We start from the raw sequence: 17,593 nt of genomic DNA on the forward strand, positions 1-17,593 counted from the left end.
AGTTGGTGGATGCTCTCTGTGCATCCATGGACAGAAAATTCCACAGAATGGAATATAATGCTGTTCTCTCTGAAACCACCATTCTTCAAGAAGCTGGTCTTTAATGACAACAGAGCGGTGGATGAAGCTCTTCAGAGAATAACTGCAGCAGCAAGATCCAGCCAACCAACTCCACTGCCAGGGAACCAAGAGGGAGAAGAGGCAGAAGAGGATGAACAAAAGGAGCAACAAGCATCTGCTGTTTGGAGGTTCTTTGAAGAACGAGCAAATAGAGACACTACCAGAAGGAATCCCTCAGCAGATGTAATACTGGAAGTGAGATCCTACATTGATGAGCCCCTTTGCCAGAGAAGTGCAGATCCACTGAGCTGGTGGGAGACAAAGGCTTATACTTATCCACGTCTTACCCAGGTGATGACACGGAGACTTTGCATTGTAGCAACATCAGTCCCCTCAGAGAGAATCTTCTCCAAAACAGGACAGGACAGGTCTTCAGAGGCTCTACAGGACTGCTTTAATACTACAGACTGGAACATGTTTAAGCAGGCTGCCACCTACAACAACACCACTGACCTCCAGGAGTACGCAGAGACTGTTACTGCCTACATCAACAAGTGTATTGAGGATGTAACAGTCACGAAAACCATAACTGTCCGGGCCAATCAAAAACCATGGATGACAGGAGAGGTCTACAGGCTGCTGAAAGCTCGGAATGTTGCCTTCAGAGTTGGAGACGAGGCAAGCCTGAGGACAGCTAGGGCCAACCTTTCCCGTGGCATCAGAGAGGCTAAGAGACAGTACTCCAGGAAAATATCTCATCACTTCAAAGACAGCAGAGACTCACGGAGCCTGTGGCGGGGCATTCAGACCATCACAGATTACAAGCCCCCACCACAGACCTGTGATAGCACTATCCCCCTGCTGAACGAGCTGAACACTTTCTTTGCTCGCTTTGAAGTCCAAAACAGCACCACTGCACAGAAGACCCCACCCCCTCCTGGTGACCAGGTGATGACTCTGTCACCGGACAGCGTGAGGAGATCCCTCAGCAGGATCAATGCACGTAAAGCTCCGGGTCCTGACAACATTCCTGGTCGTGTACTGAGAGACTGTGCAGTGGAACTCACTGATGTCTTCACAGACATCTTCAACATATCACTCATCCAGGCTGTCGTCCCCACATGTTTTAAAGCCACCACAATCATTCCGGTTCCAAAAAAGTCATCTCCCTCCTGCTTTAATGACTACCGTCCTGTTGCACTTACTCCCATCCTGATGAAGTGCTTCGAACGACTAGTCATGCAACACATCAAGACTGTCCTGCCCCCCTCCCTGGATCCCTTCCAGTTTGCCTATCGGCCCAACCGCTCAACCGATGATGCCATCTCCACTGCACTCCACTCGGCACTCACACACCTGGACAAAAATGACTCATATGTTCGAATGCTGTTCATAGATTTCAGTTCAGCATTCAACACCATAATCCCCCAACAGCTCATTCAAAAACTGGTCCAGCTGGGGCTCAACACCTCACTGTGCAACTGGCTGTTGGATTTCCTCACCGGAAGACCTCAAGCAGTACGGGTTGGCAGTAATACATCCAGCACCATCATTTTAAACACGGGGGCCCCGCAGGGATGTGTGCTGAGCCCCCTCCTCTTCACTCTGCTGACCCATGACTGCACTCCATCATACAGCTCCAACCTCTTCATCAAGTTTGCGGACGACACAACGGTGGTGGGTCTCATTAGCAACAGGGATGAGACCGACTACAGAAGTGAGGTGAGACGCCTGGCCACGTGGTGTGCTGACAACAATCTCTCTCTGAACGTGGAGAAGACGAAGGAGATTGTTGTGGACTTCAGGAGAATGCACACCCAACATGCTCCTCTGACCATTGACGGAGCGTCTGTGGAGAGAGTGAGCAGCACCAAGTTCTTGGGTGTGCACATCACAGAGGATCTCTCCTGGACGTACAACACCACAGCACTGGCCAAGAAATCACAGCAGCGTCTCTTCTTTCTCCGCAAACTAAGAAGAGCAGGAGCACCAGCCCCCATCATGTACACTTTCTACAGAGGCACCATCGAGAGCATCCTGTCGAGCTGTATCACTGTGTGGTTTGGAGCCTGCAATGCGTCCTGTCATAGAACCCTCCAACGCATAGTGAGAGCTGCAGAGAGGATCATTGGTGTCTCTCTCCCCTCCCTCCAGGACATTTACAGCACCCGTCTCACTAAAAAAGCCCTTTGCATAGCGGCTGATCCCACACACCCAATGCAAAGCTTCTTCAAGCTGCTGCCGTCGGGGAGGAGACTGCGGAGTCTCCAGGCCAGGACCAGCAGGCTGAAGGACAGCTTCATCCATCAGGCTGTCAGGAAGCTTAACTCCCTCCCGATTCTGCCCCCTCTCCCCTCTCTCCTCCACGGTCTCACTGAACTCTGTCACACACACACAAACACGCACACTCTCTGACTCACTCACTGGCCTGCACCAGTTACCAGTCACTTTGTGGAGCATTGGACTGCCATTACCTCATAAGACTTTGTTGTTACACTTTCTCTTACCGTACACTACTAAATCTCCATTTGCACTATTTGCCTATTTGCACTACTCTGCCTGGTTTACACTCAATGTCACTTACCCATTATATTGTATATTATACAGCTTTCTTGTTATATGTAAAATTGTATTTATTTAAATTTTTACTTTTTAATTATTTTACTTGCATTTTTTAATCACTTTTATATTTAAATATATTTAAATGTTCATTTGCTATTTATCTAGGGATTGAAGAGTAACGCAATTTCTATTCTCCGTATGTCCTGTACATGTGGCAGAATCGACAAATAAAGTTGACTTTGACTTTGACTTTAATTGATATTTTATTGTGTTGTGGTTTGTAGTGTTTTGTGTTCTTTCGTTTTGAATTGGTTTAAAAGGAAAAAAGCTGAAAATTTAAAAGGAAAAAAGTTGAATTGTAAATAGTTGGTTTTTGTACTTATAATTTATTTTTTTTTACATTTTGTGTGCTGTGAATAAATACAAGAATATTTATATGATAAACATTTATAAATAAAAAAGACATTTTTTACATTAGTAGTTCATTGTGTGCATGATTTTATATTGTTGTTAATAATAAATTACTTAAAGCAATAAAACAACCTGAAGAGCCGGTTCGGAGCCGAAAGAGCCGGCTCTTTTTAGTGATCTGAGCCGAAAGAGCCGGTTCTCTAAAAAGAGTCGGAAATCCAATCACTATTCTTTTCACCTGCCTCAATCCACTTGGCTCTCGATCTTATAAAGGCACCGTGGGCTTTCTCTAGGTAAAGATCGTCCAATTTAGTTTGTAACTCCATCAATTTATTCTTCTCTTGCACGTTTAGTTTTTCTTTACTACAGCACTGAGTTATTTCACGAAGTAAATTACTTTCATATTCCCGTTTTTCCCTGTTCAGTTCTTTGCAGAATTTTATAGTGAATTCTCTGATTTTGAATTTAACAAATTCCCATTTCTGTATATTACCCACTACTGAGTCATCATTTTTTATATCTGTAATTATATGTCTAATTTTATCACAATACTTGTCCTTATTTAAAAGGCTGGCATTAAATTTCCAATATCCTCTGCTACTACGTCTCATCCTTGTTGGTTCTAAGACAAGATCAATGAAACAGTGATCAGAAAGGGGTGCATTGGAGATTTTAGATTGTGAAGTACACCTCAAAATGTCATCGCTCACTAACCAATAATCAAGTCTTGACCTGCTTTCTCCATTAGGTTTAAACCAAGAATAATTCTTAACTCCAGGATTCAAACTTCTCCAAATGTCTGTAAAATTATTATCACTAGAAAAGTTCTCAATAATGTTATTCTGTTGCCTCCTTCCTAAGCGAGGAGGCCATCTGTCCATCCATTCATCTGGTGTCATGTTCCAGTCTCCTCCTACTAGGATGTAATCTGTGGGGTACATAACTTTAAACTCTGAAATAACATTTGTTAGATTTTCCAATAGACTTTTATTTTGACCCTCATTATTATGTCCATAAAGATTTGTAACAATTAGAAATATACCTTCGCTCTTCAAGACTGCAGTTAACCAATGACCCTCACTATCAGCTTTATATGTTATAATCTCCCCTGGGAACTTATTAAAACAAATCGCCACACCTCCAGATCTGTTAGATCCATGACTGAAAAGAATCTTGTCTCCCCATTGATTAGCCCAAAAGGTAGCATCGGCATCCACAGAGTGAGTTTCTTGTAAAAACAGACAATGACATTTTTGCCCCTTGCAAAATAAAAAAAGTGCCTTTCTCTTAACAATTTCCTTCAAACCCCGAACGTTTAATGAACCAAAAGAAATTTTTGAGTGAACCATAATAAGAATATGCTAAGAAAATAACTTTTTTAAAAAAAGAAAAGAAAAATATATAAATATGAGTTTAAATTGTAACACTTGTCACCAACTCAGTGACTAATAATCTTTAACTTTAAGTAGAACTCTTTTGTCCCATTAATAATATTCCACTGTATACAGTCTTACATCAACGTCAATGATCCTCCGTCCTTCGATGTATCCATGAGGACCCCGGAAAAAGGCCCGTTTCCCAGCCCGTCTGGCTTGTTCAATTTGCGGCCACAGCCGCCTCCTCTCTTCCCAGTCCTCCCGCGGCAGTACCTCAGCGAAGTGGAAACCCCCGTTCGTACAGACAGCCGAATCTTTGGTGCGACGCCAAATCTCCTCTTTAGCGTGTCTCAGAGCAAACAGAATGATGATATGTCGGACCTTGTTCTCAATCTTCTTCCCAACTCTATGCACCACATCCACAGATTCTTCAAGCTTTGATATCATATCAGGTGCGATCTTGCCAAGAATTCCAATAACCAGCGATCTGACATCTTCATCTCTTTTCTCTTCTAATCCTTTAATCCGGAGGCACCACCTCATTTTGTACCTTTCTTGCTCTCTCACTCTCTCCTTGAGATCGTAGTTATCTTTGGTCAACTGCTCGTTTCGTCTCTCCAACTCTTTAACCTTTTGTTTACATTCTTTCACCTCCTCCGAGTTGAACTGAACCGCTTTGGCTAGGCTGGCTAGCATCGTACTAGCTTGCTTGCATTGCACACTCAGGTCAGCTAGCTGCTCGTCCACTCTTTTTTCAAGGTTTAGAATCGCTTTCAATATAGTAGCATTGGAGACTTCGTCACTTTCACTTATCTCTGCTGACTTAACTTTCTTTTCTGCAGGCTTCTTACAAGGTGTAGATGGAACCGAATCATTGCCCCGTTCCCTTTTGCTCATCACTGCTACGTCCATTGCTACGTAGTCATGATCCGTTCCTTCTCTGCTGTCTTCCCTTCCATCACATGGCGATGTTGTTTCTTGTTTTTTGAGGTCGAGTTTGAATTTAGCAGGTTTAACTATACTTGGGGCAGTCATTTTACTACTTTCGAGTGGAAACAATAACGAACACAAAGTAAATTCTGGGACAAGTTCAACGAGCTCCTAATTTGTACGACTGCTCAACACGCCATCTTGCGCCACCACGGATGATGGCGACAGAAACTCTGGTCGTGTCTTTTTTTTTTAAAACTTTATTTAACAAACAATGAGTATACAACATACGAACAGATGAAGTATACAAAACAACAGAACATTAACACAAAAAGCCAAGGGTAAAAGAAAAAGGTAACAATTATAAGAATACACGCAAAAATTCACATACATATATTGTTTTGGGAGCCTTTTTGTTGGTGGAGTCTGATATTGATTGTATGTACATTTCCACATCCTTAAAATAATGACAGAAATATGGTGTTTTGTTAGTAAACTTACATTTATGGATAAAAAATTTAGCTAAAAGTATTAACAAATTTATCATAAAAAAACATTTATCATACTTCTTGGGGAACTTAAAGAAACAGAATAAAACATTTTCCCATCGTAAAGAAAACTCCCTTAAAATATGGACAATAACAAACCTGCTAAATTCCTTCCAGAATCTCTGTGTAAAAGAACAGTACCAAAAAAGATGTGTCACAGTTTCTGGATGATCCCCACAGAAAGTACAATTAGTATTAATGTCCCTTTTAAATTTTACCATGTAGTGACTGGCTGGATAACATTTATGTAGAATTTTAAATGAGACTTCTTTCACCTTATTTACAATCAAATATTTATGGGGGACCATCCAGACTGTCTTCCACTTGATATCTGGAACATATCGGTTCCAATAAGATATATGGGAGAGAGACGATATCTTCTTGGAATAAACTACGTATTCTCTTATTGCTGTTACCAAGTTCCTGTGAAAAGCAGATTTTTCCTATTGGTGACTCAGCTGGATCAGGGAGAGCATAGGTGTCAAACTCTGGCCCGCGGGCCAAATTTGGCCCGCAGCCTAATTACATTTGGCCCGCGAAGCCATACCAAATTATTATTAGAGCTGGCCTACTGGTATTATACAGCTAATATATATATTGTTTAGTATTAAGCTTTGCTTGTTCCATATTCAGTTTTTCAGAAAAACTTGTTTGAGTCCATAAGAAGAGATTCATTCTTAAATCTGGAGGAAGATTTTTTTTTTCAGTAAATATTAATGTTAGCCCGCGACCTTGTTCCAGTTTTGAATTTTGGCCCACTGTGTATTTGAGTTTGACACCCCTGAGGGAGAGTGACTGAGGTAGATATTGAGCTGTCAGTGTTTTTATATAATATTAAAGTCCCTGAGGGTATGGCACCAAGCACCATTGAGAATTCCTGAACACTGATTGGAAAATTATATAGTGCAATAAAGTCGTTGTAAGTAAGTAGTTGTCCCTCTTTATTAACCAGCTGAGCCACCAATAGGATCCCATTTTGGACCCAAGTTTCCAGGAAAAGTGATTTATTTTTATATAAAATATCTCTGTTGTTCCAGATAAGGTATTTGTGAGGTGAGAAGTTGTGTTTATAAATGAGGGTCCACGCTAAGAGGACCTGCTTATGGAAGGATGAAAGCTTTACAGGGAGTTTCTCAACATTGTAATTACAATTTAAAACAAAATTAAAGCCACCAAAACGAGAGAAAATATAATGTGGTATAAAGTTCCAGATAGAGGTAGGGTTTTTAAGAAAATGTTTGGCCCAATTAATTTTGAAAGTGTTATTTAAAGTAGAAAAGTCTAAAACGTTAAGCCCACCTGATTCGTACTTATTCATCACAACAGTTTTTCTAATATAATGCGTACGGTTTTTCCATATAAAATTAAAGAGCATACGGTCAACATCTTTACTAATTTTCTTATCCAGATGTAAGGAGACAGCAGCATATGTTAATCGGGATATCCCTTCTGCTTTAGTAATTAACACTGTACCTTTCAAAGACAAGTCCCTTTGCAGCCACTGGTTGAACTTTTTTAGGGTTTTCTGTATAATTGGAGTGAAGTTTGAAGAGAATCTTGATTTTTGGTTTTTGGATATTAACAGATTGGGATTGGGGCTGCAGCTGCAGTAATGCGGACGCTGGACGCCGGTCAGTCGTGGTGAAGAGGGAGCTGAGTGTAAAAGCGAAGCTCTCAATTTACCGGTCGATCTACGGTCGATCTACGTCCCTACCCTCACCTATGGCCACGAGCTGTGGGTAGTGACCGAAAGAACGAGATCGCGGATACAAGCGGCAGAAATGAGCTTCCTCCGAAGGGTGGCTGGCCTCTCCCTTAGAGATAGGGTGAGAAGTTCGGCCATCTGGGAGGGGCTCAGAGTAGAGCAGCTGCTGCTCCACATCGAAAGGAGCCAGCTGAGGTGGTTCGGGCATCTGACAAGGATGCCCCCTGGGTGAGGTGTTTCAGGCATGTCCCACCGGGAGGAGGCCCCGGGGCAGACCCAGGACACGCTGGAGAGGTTATATCTCTCGGCTGGCCTGGGAACGCCTTGGTGTTCCACCGGATAAGCTGGAGGAGGTGGCTGGGGAGAGGGAGGTCTGGGCCTCTTTGCTTAGGCTGCTGCCCCCGCGACCCGGCCTCGGATAAAGCGGATGAAGATGGATGGATGGATATTAACAGTCCCAAGTATGTGACTTCTTGTCTAACAGAGATATTACAGATAGTATTTGCAGGGCAGTCTTTAAATGCTAGTAACTCACACTTTTTTAGATTTAGGCATAAACCAGAGGCCTCAGAGAAATCACTAATTTAGTAAGAGCTGGAGGGATTTGGTTTGCATTCTTCAAGAAGAGTGTGGTGTCATCGGCTAACTGGCTGATGACGAGCTCCTTATCAGCTATGGTGATTCCTTGTACAACACTGTTTGAAATATTAGTTGCAAGAATTTGTGTACAAAGTAAAAATAAATATGGTGAAATAGGACATCCTTGGCGAATACCACGTTTCAGGTCAAATCTCGGGGTGGAGCCGTTAATCATTTCAATAGAACTATTGCCATTTGTGTATAAGGTTTTGACAGCTTTACAGAAAAACTTGCCAAAGCCAAATTTTTCCAAAGAGTGGAAAATAAATTGATGTTCAATTGTATCAAAAGCCTTATAAAAATCCAGGAAGAGAATGAAGCTATTGTCAGATACCAAATCAGAGTAATCAAGTAAATCCAAAACCTGTCTACTGTTATTAGAAATGTGTCTGTTTCTCATAAAGCCCGATTGTGTCTCATCAATAATTGTTTCCAAGACCTCTTTAATTCTGTTAGCAAGTATTAAAGCCATAACCTTATAGTCATTATTGAGCAGGGAGATGGGTCTCCAATTATCAATAAAGAGTAAGTCTTTGTTTGGTTTTGGAATAAGTGTTATGAGACCTTGAGTTAGAGAAGGAGGGAGGATGTTATTCTCTATACTTTCTGTAAAAACCTGCAGTAAAAATGGAGCCAGGAGATTAGAAAATGATTTATAAAACTCTGCAGTCAAACCATCTGTGCCGGGAGATTTATTGGCCTTAAGTGCAGAAATGGAATTACAAACTTCCTCCACAGTCAGAGGGCTGTCACAATAACTTCTATCTTCCACAACAATAGATTTTAGGTTTTTAATATTATTGAAAAATCCTGTTGAGACAGCCTCATTATATTTTGAGTTGTATAGTTTAGTATAGAATTCGGCACAGAAATGTGAAATTTCTCCAGGATTGTCAGAGACAATGCCATTAATATTTAGTTGATGAATAGAGTTTGTTTTTGATCTGTATTTTTCAAGTCTGAAAAAGTAAGCAGAATTTTGTTCGCCCTCCTCCAGCCACCTCTTCCTGGATCTTATGAAAGCACCCTCAGCCTTGCGTCGATATAAACCGTCCAGTTTATTTTGAAGTTCTAGTAAACTTAATTTATCTTCCTCTGAGATTTCTTCTGGGGACTTCTGGTAATAAGAGGCAATTCTGCTTATTACTTCTTGTTCTTCAGCTTTCCTTAATTTAGCAATTTGACTCCCATATCTTCTCAATTTGCATGCTTCAAATTTAAAAAGTTCCCAATTGGTACAAAAGGACTTCTCTCTGTTAGCTTTGTTCCAATAATAAACAATTAATTTATTAATCTGCATGTTAACCATTTTATCTTTTAGTAAAGAATTATTTAACTTCCAATAAGAGAATTTATGAGGTATATTATCCAGTGTAAACATTCGGACGTTAATGTAAATGGCTCTATGATCAGTGAGGGGCGTGGCAAGTATATTAATGGTAATATTATCTTTATCAATACAGTCAGAAACAAGCCAAAAGTCAATACGTGATTGCCTGGATCCTGTCTTATTGCTCCAAGTAAAGAGTCTATCATCTGGAAATTTTTCTCTCCAAATATCCACAAGATTAAATTTTCCCATGAAATTTTTTAAGTTTGCACTGTATGAAGACTGCTGCCCTGGAGGCCACCTATCAACCGTATTGTCTAAAGCAATGTTAAAGTCTCCACCAATTAAGAGGACTGAATTTGGGTATTTGGAGAGCCAGAAATTAATTCTTTCTTCTAAGGAGTCAAGTAATTTATCATTTTCAGTTTTATTATTGTAACCATATATATTTACTGCACTGAAAGTACTGTTATTGTGTCTGATTAGTGAGCAGAGGTAGTGTCCTAAGGTGTCACAGTCAGAGTGTAACACATCTCCAGAAAAATAATTTTTAAGCGTGACAACTCCAGCAGAACGCTCAGAGCCATGGGACAACCAGACTTCATTACCCCATTGTGATTTCCAAAAATTTGTATCAGCAGGTGTGGAATGACTCTCTTGGAAAAAGCAAAAATCTGTTTTAAATTGTTTGGCAAATAAAAACAAAGCTTTGCGTTTACATGTTTGTCTTAAACCCCTGGTATTAAGAGAAACAAATGAAAAAGACAAAGTTATTAGAAAAAAGAAAGAGAAAAAGTAAGTTCTAAACTTCTACAACTAAGAATAGATCTATAGGATAAGGGGACCGGGTGCTGCACAATTTAGGTAGTAGAACAGTAAAAACCCTGAGTGACTAAGCTTATAAAAACACAGTATTTAACTATCTACTGTACTATGGTTTAAATATAGCTTTTTATAAATAAACACACTCTTCAACACAAAATAAAACTTTAACCTGAGGGTGAAAATATCAAGTTCACCATGTAAACAAGCTTACAGAAATGTCATTTCGGAGACTGAATAAGCGTCTCTATGACGGAGGGAAAACTTCTGATCCACTGATGAATCCTCGGCCTCCCACGAAATAAGCCGGCTTACCCTCCTTACGGGCTTTGTCTATCATCGGCCACAGTTTGTCACGACGTTCTCTGTCCTCCCTGGACAGATCTTCAGCGAACCTCAAATGATTGTCCTGCAGGTAGGAGGATGTTTTGGCTGCTTTCCATACAGCATCTCTGTAGATTCGGGAGGTGAACTGCACGATGATGCCTCTAGGTCTGGTGCTACCTTGTCGCTTGGCTCCGAGTCGGTGTACGGTGTTGATGACGTCAGGCAGCCTATGATTTTGTTCTGGCAGAACAGACTGGCATATCACAGTCACCTTTCCCCTTACGTCTTCTTTCTCAGCCTCTCTGACTCCATGTAGTCTGAGATTCCACCTCCTGGAATATCTTTCCAACTCAGAGATTCTCTGTTGGCAGTTGTCCACTCGACCTTCCTCTTTAGTTACTTTTTTTTCCAAGTCGCAAACTTTCCCCTTCATATCTTTCATTTCCGCGCACACAAAATCAATCGTCTTTTTGAGACCCTCAATCTGGAGCGTATTCTCTTTCACCATGTTCGAGTTCTCTCTCACCATGCTCTCAATGTTATCAGACCTGGTGTTTATTAGTGCCGACAGACGAGAAATTATCTCATTTACATCAACTGGGTCAGAGTTGCTGCGTTCGTACATCACCTTCTTCGGAGCTGGCGATTTGAGAGGTGTAACAGGGAGAGGTGGGAACTCATCCACTTCTTCTTCGGCTAACGTGAGTGCCACCGTAGTAGCTGCGTAGTTATGGAAGCTATCCATTAGCACGTTGCTGGGCGTAGCACTCTCCTCGTTAGCATTCTCAGGCGCTATCTTAGACTTGGAACTTTCCAGTCCCCTTTTCGCTCCTTTCTGATTAAGCATTCTGCTGCTTCTTGCCCTATGATTGCTGTATCTTCTCTTATTTAGTGAATTGTTAGTGTTAGCAGCATAAAGTTGAGGTTTTACCGTTGTTCACGAACTTTCTGTGCAGAACTCGGTAGAGAGCGTCTACTCACTCCGCCATTTGGCACACCCCCGATCGGGTAGTGACAGTGTCCAAATTCATCGGCTGCATCCTCCCGAGGACCCGGCCTTCGCGGCGTACGTGGGCTGGGTCCTCAGAAGGTTGGATATGCTGGAAGTAAACAGCTGGGGAAATTGGACGGTCTAGCCTTCTGATTAGCGTCACCGCTGTCTCGGTGGAGTTTAATAAACTCGGCCGTCTGCTCCTTGCTATCTGCAATATAACAGGACACTGGAGTAAATTCTCGACCGTCTCATACTTCTGTTTAATCAGTTTTCTGTTTGATGTTTATTCAGCTGTGTAAAAACCAAGGAGGAACCCACCCGGGGGATTAATAAAGTTTTATTTTATCTAATCTAATCTAATAACTTTAATCTCAGCCAAACCGATTTACTCACGAACAAACAAAACACTGAAAAAAGCCAAACAATAACACTTTTAGGTTGTCTATACAGGCACGTGCAGAGGGGGGGGGGGGGGGGGGGGGGGGCTAGAGGGGCTTGAGCACCCGCCCCTTTCCTGATGGGTGCCCAAAGTGCCCTTTTGTTGAGGCAACTTTTAAAAAACTTTTTTTTTTTAAATTTATTTTTATGTGTGTGTGCGTGCGGAGTCCTGTCTGTGCCCCTCAACAATAATATTTAACTATTAATCATAGTTTTGCTAAATAAAAGGATCTGGCTTGCATCAGTCACATGATCACATTTAACCAATGATCGCCCTCGACGGCAGAACGCGCTGGTTACGAGCCGGGAACGAGCTCACAAAGAGCACGCGCATTTTTAGCGGTCCGGAGCTGTAGGAGAAACACAAGTTAACTCAGAGACACAGACTGATGCGACAAACCCAGTAAGTAGCTGTACAGCGTACACTGTAGTGTGTAGCACCCAGGAGTATTAGCTTATTACGTACACGTTGGTAAGATGTCTTGTGGCAATTTGACGAACTGAAACAAACGAGCGTGCTGTGTGTGCAACAGCGTGACAAACATTACCTGTCCTTTTATTAACTGCACATGTAGTGCTGGTCATAGCTGCTAGCTCACTGGGTAAGGCTGTCATAGGTCTGTAGCTCTGTCACCGTTTTAGGGAACATATTTAGTTTTAAAGTAAGTTACAGAGCATTTCCTGCCCTTCTGGGGGGATTATATTTCACTAAAAACGATCTAATATACATGTCCACATAATTATGCATTATTATAATATTTTAAAAAACACACGCTGTATTTTAAAGAACATACTTTAAGAAGCAGATTATATTAGATTTATATTTTAAATAAGACAAAATTTGGATTTTACAGCAGTAAAGTTATTGTATCTCTACAGTTTAAAAATGTAATAAGCTTTGCCCTGCACAGAGTGGATAGTGAAACAAATGGAATCATCATAAATACATTATTTCATATTTATTACTTCCCCCTCCTCATTGCTTTATTATTGTAGCTCTAGTAATAAATAATAATGTAAGGATTCTGGATCAGCACCATTATGCCCATAGTATATACAGTATTCTGAAGAAGGTCTAAAATGTCACTGTGTGTGCGTGCATGTGCTTGTTTTATGTATATGGATTCTTTTAAATTATTACTCATGATATAACATTTTCCAGACATGGCTGGTAAGGACATGAGGAGGAAACAGTAGGAGCTGTATGAGGCTACTAAAGGCAGTGCTATAACATTTTTCTGTCATCATTTTATTATAGATTAAGTGCTGGAGTTGTTAGGTGTGGATAATTAGATTATAGTTTATTGCAATAGCAAGTTGTGCCTTGTTCTCAGATAGACAGCAAGTGGAGAGTGATATATGAAATGATGGGATGGAAGGAAGAAGAGAAGCAAAGAGTGATTCACAGGCAGAGCCGAGTTTATGTCACAGTTTTTCGTTGCCTTATGGTTCCAAGCGCTGTCACCAATCTTTGCATTTTGTTATTATCTCATGACACTTGTTTAATCAGCTACCATCTCTCCTGTGGACTTTTTAATGTCTACAGTCTCAGATCAACACAGCCCTGCCCTCCAGCACTATCAGCAGCAGGAGCAGCAGAAACACCTCAACAGCAACATTGTACCCATCAGGTAAAACATCGGCTACGTTTGCTTTGCCTTGTCGCCACCTCACAACAGTGATATAGTATGATGCAATCCCATATTAGATTGTTGATGAATGTGTGTTGTTGTTATTCAGCCTGGTTCAATGTGCCCCTTTTTAACTTTGAGCACCCGCCCCTTTAAACGTCTCTGCACGGCCCTGGACTTGTATATCACGTTTAACCTGAGTAGCGAAAGTCCGCGGTGATCTGAAAATGATGTGCCGGGAGTTGTGCCGTTCTCGGTGGCTTCAGTGACCCTCGAGCTCCCGGCTGGCTATAGTGCTGGTGGGTAGCAGACGTCTCCGAAAACGTCGAAGCACTTTTGCAAATATGCGGTATCTTGATAAACCGAGCAGATATTTGATGTTTACACAGCTACTTTCTCGCCTGAAAATATGTTAAAAGTTTATTTTGTGACCCAGAAAGATTAGTATGAGTAATTTTAAAACTTAGTAGCGGCCGCCAAATTGAGGAACTGGATTTGGTGGTCATGAAAATGGCATTAAACAAGTCCCCAGGGACAGATGGACTCACTACTAATTTTTATCAATTCTTCTGGAAGGACCTAAGAACTTTATTGTTTGATGCATTAAAGGAATCGATAGAGAAAAAAAGAACTGATGCCGAGCATGAAACAAGCGCTGATAACCCTGATCCCTAAATCGGGTAAGGATAAAAGAATTTTAGACAATTTAAGACCCATCACCTTAAACACTGACTATAAGATCCTGTCTGGAGCTGTAGCTGAGAGGCTAAAGAAAGGCATCTCAAACATTATCAGTGAAACACAATCAGGTTTTTTGAAAGGAAGACTAATTCATAACAATATTGGGCTGGTTTTGGACCTCCTTGAGTACAGTGAAATAATCCAAGATGTCACGGTCCTGAGTCTGTGGACTCAGTGTTTTTCTGTTTGTATTAGTTATCTTTGATTTCATGATGTGTTTTGATTCTCTTGGGTTTGATTTTTGTCGCTAGTATTCCTAACTCCCTAGGTCCTTGGCATTTCTTGTGTTCTCCTTCTTAGGTTGTGGTTCTGTGTTACTTCTGTTAGTATACAGTCATCTCTGTCAGTGTGTCTCTTGTTCTGTCACTGTATCCCCTAGTTTAGTCCACGTCTGTTCAGTTTCCTGTTTTACTTTGAAAGTCTGTGTACTATGTCAATGTGTTGAGTTTTGCCGCCCCTTGTCTTGTCATGTCTGATGAGTCCCAGCTGTGTTCTCCTCCTGTTTCACATTCCCTAATCACCTCAGTATGTATTTAAGCCCTGTGTTTTTCTCTGCCAGTTGTTGCGTCCTCCACGTTTGTTGTGTGTGTATTCATTGTCGTCTACCTTCATCATCTCCAGTCTAGTTAGTTTAAGTTGTTGTTTATGTATCGCCAAGGGTGACTCACCAGCAAATAAAGCTGTCGTTTAAGTTAATGTTTTTTCTCTGAGTCCTGCACGTGGGTCCAGCCACTGACAGCCACACAACTCATCGTGACACAAGAGAGAGGATACATCCTGTTCTTGGATTTTTACAAAGCATTTGACTCAGTTGAACATACGTTCATATTAAAAACTCTGCAGTCTTTTGGTTTTGGACAGGAATTTATCAATGTTATAGAGATGCTATATAATGACATTAACAGCTCTGTTTTGCACATATTCAACTCTGTATATTTTATATATTTTATTTTTATTTTTTTTACTATTTAATTTGTAAAAATGTGTATACACACACACACACACACACACACACACGTAGGAAAATATTTAGTATACACATCCAGAAATGCATACACTATTATATATTGTACATATATTTATTAGTTTCAGATTAGCCATTCTTGTATTTTGCTCGTTTGTGTTGTTGTGTTTGCACATCTCTGTTGCTTGTGGGGCTCGCCCACAAGAATTTCACTCGCATGTGCTGTGCCAGTGTGCCTGCACATGTGATGTGACAATAAAAGTGATTTGATTTGATTTGATTTGATTTGATTTGCTAGAACATGGTACATGTTCAAGGTTTGAGGTTAATAGAGGGATAAGGCAGGGATGTAGCAGCTCACCACTTCTGTTCATCATGGTTGCTGAGTTATCTATTTTGATTAAAAACAGTCACATTGAGGGGTTAACTGTGATGGGTGAACAGATAATAATCAGTCAGCTCGCAGATGATACCACCCTGTTTCTAAAAAATGAGGACCAGATTCCTTTAGCCTTACAGGCGATCAACCACTTCTCCAAAGCTTCTGGCCTGCAGCTGAATATTAATGAATAAGAAATTCTAGCTCTGCATGAGTGTCCCCTGCAAGCAATAGATAATATACAGATCAAAAAAGAGGTGAAGTATCTGGGCATTGTAATTTGCAAGGATAAGACATCAACTGAAAATAATCTGTGCCAATATAGAAAAGTGTAAGTCTATATTAAACAGGTGGCTGCAAAGGGACATAACTCTGTTTGGGAGAATCTTGCTAACCAAAATGGACAGTCTGTCCAGACTAATCTATCCAGCCTTTTCTCTGCCCATATCTCCAAAACTAATTAAATCTATAAATAATCTTAATTTTAGGTTCATATGGAGGAACAAATGTCATTATATAAAGAAAAATGATATGATTAAGAATTATGAAGAGGGTGGGGCTAATGCCATTGACTTTGATGTTATGAATGGTGTACTAAAACTGAAATGGTTAAGATCTTTCATTAGGAACAAAAATTCCTTTTGGAACATTATTCCCAATGTGATTTTTGGCAAAATGGGTGGAATAGACTTTTTGTTACGTTGTGACTTTGATTGCAGTTCGTTACCTGTTAAACTCTCAGCTTTCCATCAGCAGGTCCTTCTCTACTGGAAGATCTAAAGGGATTTGGGCTGTAGCTCATTTTATGGATGATAATGGGGTCTTATTAAAACATGAGACGTTTTGTGAGAAATTTGATGTAAGATGTACTGCTAACAGATATAAATCCCTAGTGAAAGCCATCCCAGTCCCTTTGAGATCAAGGATAAAAGAAGATATTGTGCACTCTAAAATTTCTCCTGGACTGAGGCAGCTCTGCATAGCTGGAGCTGAATTTGGTGACAGCAGGTTTACAAACAAAGTGATCAGGAATATTTTGATCAACGACATTTGCCCTAATCCGGTTAAAAGAAATTATATCCTTAAAGAATTTGAGACCATGGAGGTTAAGGCGATAAGAAAAAAGTATATTTCACTTCCTCTTTCCCCTAAAGTAAAAGAGGTTCACTTTAAAATCATTAATGAGGTTTATCCAACCAATGAATTCTTAAGACGGAAATTTAACTTAGATGTGAACGCCTGCACATTTTGTGAAAATGATATTGAAAGTCTGGATCACTTGTTTTTCAACTGTGAATCAGTGCACTCCTTCTGGACTGACATGTGGACCTGGCTACAGTCCAGGAGAATTCAGTTACCACATTTGACGGTGACAGTAATAAAATTTGGAATACTTGCTGAGAATGCAGATTTTGACCTGTTGATTAGGACGATTTTGTTAATGGGAAAATTTTTTCTTCACAAATGCAGATACTTTAAAGCTAAACCATGTATAAACAGATGGCTGAATGACTTTAGACTCTGGGCTAAATCGCTGAAACTTGTGAATAACAAGAAAGCTCATAAACTTGTTGTTTTATTTAACGAGTTTAATCTATGTTAAAAAAAAGAAGAAACCTCCCTATTTTATAATCATGACTGCCATTTTTTGCTCATGGTATTTTTTGCCTTTGGTTCAAATCCTTCAAAATACATACAAAATCAGTATCGATACTGACGTATCACAAGGTCCTGAA

Source organism: Aulonocara sp. 'chitande type north' Nkhata Bay, linkage group LG23, assembly GCF_057382095.1.
Source record: "Aulonocara sp. 'chitande type north' Nkhata Bay isolate Kocher_YH1m ecotype deep benthic linkage group LG23, A_spYH_male_GT1.1, whole genome shotgun sequence".
Lineage (NCBI taxonomy): Eukaryota > Metazoa > Chordata > Actinopteri > Cichliformes > Cichlidae > Aulonocara > Aulonocara sp. 'chitande type north' Nkhata Bay.